General features: G+C 40.0%; 1 long non-coding RNA gene across 1 annotated transcript; it reads right to left on the bottom strand.

Moving 5' to 3' along the window:
- Positions 1–5,538: 5,538 nt before the first annotated feature.
- LOC143258831 (uncharacterized) lies at positions 5,539–8,493 on the bottom strand. The gene is made up of 2 exons (XR_013032723.1): positions 6,210–8,493; positions 5,539–6,097 (listed from the first exon to the last, which is right to left on the bottom strand). It is a non-coding gene; the product is annotated as an uncharacterized LOC143258831 (long non-coding RNA).
- Positions 8,494–8,719: the final 226 nt, after the last annotated feature.

Below are 8,719 nucleotides of genomic sequence, written 5' to 3'. Positions count from 1 at the left end.
GAAACGAAATTTCTGCGCTGCAGTCTTCTGTAATTCGCTGGGTGACCGTTGTATTTAGGCAGAGGGCGCGAGAAAACCTCTCGTTTTTAGCGACGTCGGTATTTCAGAGCACGCGAGACGGATTACCATATGCTGTTCGGTCTACTCCTATACCTCGTTCGTGATAAATTTTCGATTAGTTAAAAGACATCGGCAGCGCCATCCACGGCAAACGATCCAAGCTATTCGTCGATTAGTATCGCCGTTCCTCCGCTCGGTGGCGCCACTATACGGTCGGATGCGTGTTTTCATAAAACGGGAAATTTAGATTGAAGACGACTCGTATTACCCCGCTATAATACAATGTACCACGTGACAAAATGTTTATCTAATCGCACAAGTTATTATTAGAAATGGAAACGTTATCAGTTATTTTTAGCATCGTACATCGATGATCTTTTTCTTCGTGGATATCACAGGAATTGAATAATTTTCTATAACGAATATTATGAAATCGAATAATTAACAATATGGAAATGTTTGAAGTTGATGGAGTATTTTTTATAATTGAAAAAAGATTGACTATAAAATATATCGTAAGATAAAAGTATCGTTATAATTTTTTGTTATCGTTATAATGTGATTTAGTTATTGTTATAATTCGGTAGTTATTCGTTACCCACAATTGTTCATTGAAACACCGAAGTGCAATTCGAAGAATTTCTTTCTTTTAACAAGGAATCCAGATCAGCTTGATTATTTATTTATCGCTGTACATTTTTTATTCGATAGCGTTGCAGCAGATGCCAAGACGAGTCCGACGATCGATGCGACGTTGTTTCTTTTTTTTTTAAGTCTCGAAACGATGCTAAAATAGGCGCGAACAGCTAATTTTTCTGCGCGGCCCCACTGTGCGAGGGGTTGCCGCGTCTCGTCGCGTCGCGTCGCGCCGCGTCGCGACGTCTACATTTGATGTGTTCAAATTCGTGTCGCATACACAGAGGACGTAGGGGTAATTAAGTGGAGAAGCGAGACCCTCGAGGTTGTGCAAAAGACGCGGAGGTCACGACTCGTGACCCATTTCGCCCATCGACAACTGCTTCCTACTTGAAGACCACCTTGTGCTTCCCTCGTTGAACATAGCAAACGTAGGCAAGGCTCGCGCCGCTGAAATATCACCTTAAAAAAAATCGTGTCGGCCGCTAATCGGACATCTATCGAGAACTTGGCCATTGAGCAACTCGACGATCACGCGTACGCGTTCTTCGAGGACCGTGCGAATTGTAACATTTAACGGTTTCTTTTCTTTTAACGCAACTTGAACAATCGAGCTCGATGCTCTTCCTTCGCGGAAGAACAAACTTTCTCGACTCGAAAAAGATCGAAGTCACGTTTTACGTTGGTACAGTAAGTTCTCCCTGATCAGCTTGCGCACAAAAGTGGACAATTTGGGATTTTTAATAGTTTATTATATTATTATATATTTATTGTTTATTATATATTATATTATTATATTATATTATATTATATTATATTATATTATATTATATTATATTATATTATATTATATTATATTATATTATATTATGTTATATTATATTATATTATATCATATTATATCATATTATATTATATTATAGCTCCCCAAATTGTCAATTTTCGTTTCCAAGCCGAGGGTCAATTAGGGAGAATTTACCGTATCCGGATATCTCGAAAAAAATTGCCCGTTCGTCATAACGTTCGTCTTTCCATCGTTCCAAAAACCAAGTAAAATATTCGAAGGGATCGAGTGATTTTGTTCAGCCTGTACATCACGAGCAGCCGGTTGTAACAATCGTGGAAAACGATTGCGCAGAATGAACGTACGAAATATCGTACCTAAAGTTAGCGCGGGAGACCACGTGGAAGGGGCTCGCATTGAGAAAGGTCTGGCAACAGCCAGACAATTAGGACCGTCTGTAATCTAACAAGCATGCGTACCAAATTCTTTCGAGATGTCTATCTGCAATACGTATAAGAACCTCTCCGTGCATACGTGCGGTAAACTTGGATCGTACGGACGCACGCCGCAACCCTTAATTAGAAATATAATTAACCGACAAAAAATTTTCCTCGCGCCATGAGCTCGTCGCATTCTTTCGCGTATATAATTGCGCCACGTTGCCAGAAGAACATCTCTCAGTTAGTTAGCATACTTAATTAACCGTTATTATTTAGTTACAAAGCAGAAGATCGTATTTCGCTAATTACATCTTAATTGTAGCCGAAGCAACGATCTTTCGAACAATTCTTCTGCGTGCAGTCGCCGCAGGCGTGTTAGTTTTTGGATAATCGTTTCCTCGCGCGTGTTCGCGCGTCGGCGATTAAGCAATGAGATTATGTTAAATAGCCGTCCTATAGCCGTCGCAGGTTTGTCACGCGTGTAAAGGATACTATTGCAGTACTTTTTACGTTTGTACAACAAAAATTGTGAATATACAAAGCACTGAACTATACGAAGCTCTAACTTAAGATAAATAATAAAAAGGGAAGCAAATAATATCGGTATTAAATAAACATGTAATATCGGTATGAAAACAATCGTATCGGAAGTAAAAGTTCCGGCTGATTGAAAGCTCGAAAATAGTTCACCGCGTAGAATCAATTTTTTACCTCGTACGCGAGGCGATCGCTGTCATCGCGATTGCAATCATTTATAATGGATTTATTTTTAGCTATAAATTAATTTCGTTTGTTCGGTTCTATTTTCAGAATACCAAACTTCGAGAGATGAAATTGGTCGCGTTGCTGCGTGGTCGCACACAGTTTGGGCAAAATTGTCGCAAATGGAGAATTCTCAAATCCGTCTGGAGCAATTACCAAAGTGTCCGGAAGCAAAGGGTTTCAGAAGATCGAGATAAAGTGCATCGCCTGCCTTATCCTTTGGACTGCTTGCTGTACGTCGAATGCAGAGGATCCAGAGCTAAGACAACCCCTTGCCCGCCCGGCGAAGTATTTAACGAGGTAATCGTTTGAAGTCTGATTAAACGTCGAATTTTAATACACACGGCATTCCGAAAGTCTTTGAATATTCTTAGCGTTTCAGGTAACGCTTACAATGAATTCCTCCTAATTTTCCTTCGGCTTGTAAACATATACGGACAATATGTTTGTATTTTTCTTTCACACTTTCCTGAAATTGTAAAAACGTTTCCGCGAGAAATTTTCTTCCCGCGTAAACTTCATTAGTCCAGCGCACAGGAAATCTTCGAGGCTTTTATCGATTGAACACTTAAGCGTAGCCCAATTTCCTGCGAAAAGGGGGACTGGTTCATTCATCTTCGTCGATCTCCCGTAGCACGATACATTATTAGTTTTCTCCGCTAACTATGGAAAAACGGCGCATCGTTCGCGCACTGCAAAAGTACGCGTAGAACATTTTAACGACCAAATGTTTGCTCCAAATATTTATACACAAATTGTTTATGAACATCTGTGACGGCGATTTCGCGCGCATGTTGCGCGAGATCAATGAATTTAATTAGTTTGAGTGGTATTAAAATGTGGCAAATTTCTCGGCACGTAACCGATTACGTCTTTCGCTGAAATTGGCCACTTGCTGTAATCAAGACAGCATAATTTAACTTCGTTAGTTTATATATATGTATATATAATATATTTAATTACTAATATTAATATAATACATTTCTGATAGAAACTTCCTTTAAAGAGAAATTATTCGCTGAATAATAATTCGGCGAATTATTAACGGTATCGATTTTTAACGTTAAGACCGGCGAAGACGATGCCGATATTATCAATTTCAGAATCTTCTTGAGTAATTAATGAGAATCGCTGCTAATATCAATATATTTTCAAGGAATACGAAACTTTCGACAACCGTCGACCGCGGTGAAAAGTTTCTGGTGCTCGAAAGTTTGTATTGCTCCGGTACTGATGTATCGATGGAGGCAATTAATACGAGAGCAGATCTTATAAGAAATTTAAACTCACCCCTCGTATATAACGCATATAAAAATACAATCTTCGAACGAGATTCTAATTCAGGAAGGGATGAAAAGGAATTTGACGCGTTGCTCTGTGATACTAAACTTATTTGAGGTTGCAATAAGAGTTATGAAAATGAGGAAGCAACAAAGTAGATATACATATATACTTTTTAATAATTAATTATTATAATTATAATTGTATATAGTAATTAAAATAATAATATGTAATATTATATATATTAATTTTGCAATATTTTATTATTATTATTATTAATATTATATTATATTAATTTTATAATGTTGTAATATTATATATTATTATATTATATTATTATTATATTATATATTGTTATAATAATATTATTATATTATATTATTATTATATTATATACTATTATAATATTATGTAACATTATATTATATATATTATTTTCATAATAAATAAAAAATAATGTACGCTTGTGCAATACATGGGCGACAGGAATCATTTGCTCGGACTTGAAAATGAATTTCCTCGCTAATTTAATATATTTTCCGAATTGTACTGGGATCCGCGAAACTTCAAACAGTCGATAAAGTAATCGATGTCGTGCAACGTAACTTTCGAATTTTCATTCGATTAAACAAGACACTTGAATATTCTGAAATCGCCGAGTAGTTGTTTTCGAAGCGTCGTCGCCAAAGGCTCGGGGAAGCTTAAATAAAAACGAAAGTAAAAATGTTCGGAGGAGTTGAGGGCAGACTTTCGTTGTGAGTCACACGACCCCTTTCGCGATCTACGAGAACTATGTATAGCGCGTGGCAGGAGACACTCGTGAGTCGCAACGAGGGCCGTGAACTCGAACCACCCCTGATACCCGTGGAACCCGGTCCTATCATATCCTGTTACGACGTTTCAGAGTGCACGTGCCTATTGTTGCTGGGTGCTTCACCTGGCACGTGGCAATTTTCAATACACCAGGTTCGTGCGACGTGGCCTGCTTGACTTTTTGACGTGACATTTAGCAGCGTGGCCTGTAACACCGTCCGATCTAACGTTCGACGAATATCGAATTTTCCGTCGCCGGGCACGATCGAGTTAATCGTTCGTTCGGTTCAGTCGCGAGTTAAATAATCGCGAGCGACTTTACGGACACCCTGTATATTCGTTAGACAAAACCGTCGAGGAAGTTGTATATTTTTACGTGTACTTTTACCGGCACGTAAGAACGATTCGAATATTTCAGTGGAGAACGATCGATTTTGTTAGCAGCTCGATAACAATAAAATATAACAATTATCACTTTTTTTTATCTGCAAGATGATTTTCTACTTAACCGCTTGCACATAATGCGCTACCTCGAGCGGGGAACGTGACCTAAGAACACAAATAAATAGCAGTGACATTGCGGAATATAGACGGTATAGTGAAATGAAAAATGCTATAATCGATAATTCTATACTTACTTGTTCTTGAAGTATAATTATAATACAGGATGCTCCAGAACAGAAGGTGTAATGAAAAGACGTCGTTCCGCAGCAGAAAACTTATGTTGGAAGTGTGCGATTCAATGCAATAATAACTGAGGACTGTCGGTAGCAATATTTTCAACTTGTTAATATATAATAATTATATACAATATAATATATATACATATATATATATAATAATATATAATAATTGTTTAACATAATATGTAGTTATAATTATAATATATATAATGTATATTTAATATAATATGTAATTATAGTTATAATATATATAATATATATTTAATATAATATCTAATTATAATTATAATTATATATAATATATATTTAATATAATTATATAATAATTGAAGAGAGAATGGAACAGCTACGCGGCTCCGATCTGCAGCAACGCGATGCGAAAAATAACCTCGCATAAAAATCCGCAATATATTAACATAAAATCTCGAGATGTGACGCGATCTCTTTCCGTCGAGTCCCGGTTTATTATCGGTGACGGTAAACAAAGGAATTTAATCCCTCGGTGAATCATCGTTGGCGCGTCGTTCTCCTCGATTTAAATCGGAAGGAACCGTTTACTTTGTGCCGGGTCCCACGTGGGTAGCATCCAGGTAGCTTTTGATAAAATCAAGTTTGTCGATGTCAAGGATCTATGGAGGCTGGATATAAAAGCGAAGGTACAGTTTCTGGATTCGGAAGAGTGGGTCAAGTGGTATCGACTATGCAGGAGCAGAGAAGCTATAGGAAGGTTTGGTTTTCCGATTCACTTACCGGCTACAATTTTCCTCGCTCTTCTCATTCCGCGACGACATTGTCTTCCAAGATTTCCATACGTCGCCTCGCGTCTCCGTTCTCTCCGAATTACCACAGTAATGTCTCCCTTACCGACGCTCAGATGCTGCAGAAAAATGGACAATGTGGGCTGGACAGGAGATACGATTATTCCGGCTTTGCAGCATGTTTTTATAATCGTTGACAATCGGTAACTATAAGAACAAGTCGCAAGGCTCCTCTTCCCAAATTATCCATTTTTGTGGACAATCCGAGCGTCAATTAGAGAGACATTACCGTATACAGCAAATTCTCCCTAATTCTAGCCGAGATCGTGCACGAAAATGGACAATTTTGGGAGGAGCAGACACGATTGTTCGAGCCTCTTGCCTCACTTTTATAATAAAAAATATAAATGATCCGCGAGGCTCGAATAATCGTGTTCTCCTCTTCCCGAAATGTCTTTCTTCTTTTTTTACAAGCTGAAAGAGAATTAGTTGTTGCCAATGTAATTGCTATACATTTCGGCGTAATCGCCAAAAAATTGTTAAAATTATGCGACGATTTTTCACGGCCTCGGCCACAATAGACCCGCGGGTCAAGTTTAATAGTTAACAATGTTTCGTCGATTTCGTAACGCGAGTACAATTCTATGCGATAAAGCTTTACAGTTCTAAAGTGCAAAATGTACGGCGCTGTTTCAGATCTCGCGGAGAATAGGAGGCCGTGGGTGTTATGCTGATGCGACGTTGATTAGCGAACGTATTAAGGAAGACGATACGGATTAGATGTCTTTGCGCAGAGTTTGCGTCGAACCACGGTACGTGCAGTGGCGAAGCTTTTTCATTGTTCAAGCATCGATGCTTTTTCCTTTGCGCTAATATTATCGACGCTTACAAATGTCCACTGATTGCCTGTTTGCCGAGAGGAGAGAAGCAACGTTGACACTGTGAAACGGAATCCATGTATGTGCAAACTTACGCGAATTCAATGAAACATGTGAAGCGTGAGAAATGATTTTCATTTTATGATTGTGTCGGCACGCTGTGTCCCGTTCGCTGTGTGTTATTCGTATCTATTCTAAAACATCTATTCTAAATATCTGTTCTAAAATAGTCGTGCTTTTTCAAATGTTACATCCGATTTGCCATCCGCTTCGCTGCCTTCGCTACCAAAAATTACATGCGCGCGGCACTAAAATAAATCAGACATCGCCCGCAAGCTCGGAATATCGTGCACGGTAATTATTTAAAAGGGTCTTCCTCGCCGATTTCGGTGTGCTTGGAATACTTCATCGAGGCAATCTTCCCGAAGAACTTTGCTTCACGCGTATGTGGGTCGATCGGTCTTGGTTTCCCAGGGAAATTCTCTATAATTTTTCTACAGCAAACAAAATTGCACGATTCGGGAAGAGGAGGTGCGACCATAAAGATATAATAAAAATAGTACAACGAAATAAGAAGATAATATAATAATATATAGTACAAAAACAAAAGCTGAAGACGGTAGAATAAAATTATAAAAATACAATCGTATCTTCTCTTCTCCAAAATGCTCCATTTTCGTCCATTTTTCGCGCAGAGAAACAATAATGCAAATCGAAACACTACCAATACGAAGCGAATAAGCGATCAGAATTTCCAGAGAAAATATAACACATTAAGTACACGATAAAATACTGAAGAATGATAGTACATCTATGCAAAGACCATTTTTCTACGCTCTTGTTTCACGATTTTTAATTACGAAGAATAGTTGCGTTCGAAAGCTGATCGAAGCCTTGCTCGAATCCGACCCGGAAACTCGTCGTTTCGACGATCGAGACACATTGCCAGATTCGTTACCGACTCGTTCGATCGCTATTTCGGATTAATCGGCGTACGACGCGTCCGCGAGACGAGGGCGATCCGCGAAATTCCCGGAAACGTCCGCTGGCAGAAACCTCCGCTCGCTCGCGACTGAACAGGCGCCGCTTGTTCGCCGCTTGGATCTCCATCGCTTCCATCGCTACTATTCATTGTACGGGTTGCCGCTACAAATAGTACTCTCCGCCTCCGATTTCCTCGGAAATAGTCGCGCGGCGTGTGCCCGAACGGCGCGGCCAAGAAAACCCGTGCGTATCGGCGCGAATCGCGCGCGAACGGAAACGAACGCGTCTCGATCGGTCGCCGCGGAACGCGTCCGATTAAAATATACCCGTGGTTTCGAGAGCAATGCTAATCCTTCTCGAAACCGTCGTTCGATCAACATGGTACCCGCGACTACACACCTTCGCTCACCTGGATTCCGGTTGATACCCAGCGAAAAGGGGGTAGCTCGCGCGGCGCCGGCGGCCGCACGAGGCGCAGGCCCGTAACCTTTCAGTCCACGCCCCCCTTCGAGCCCGTCGGGGGTTCGAAAGAACCCGGTGACGCCGGGAGGAGAAGCGGCGGTGGGCGTTTAGAAGGAGACGGCCGATCCGCGGCGGGGATCGCGCGAAGGAGACCGAAGGTAAAGTCAGAGGGTAGGAC

The sequence above is a fragment of the Megalopta genalis genome, chromosome 2, assembly GCF_051020955.1.
Source record: "Megalopta genalis isolate 19385.01 chromosome 2, iyMegGena1_principal, whole genome shotgun sequence".
Lineage (NCBI taxonomy): Eukaryota > Metazoa > Arthropoda > Insecta > Hymenoptera > Halictidae > Megalopta > Megalopta genalis.
This window is presented reverse-complemented; position numbering and strand designations above follow the sequence as displayed.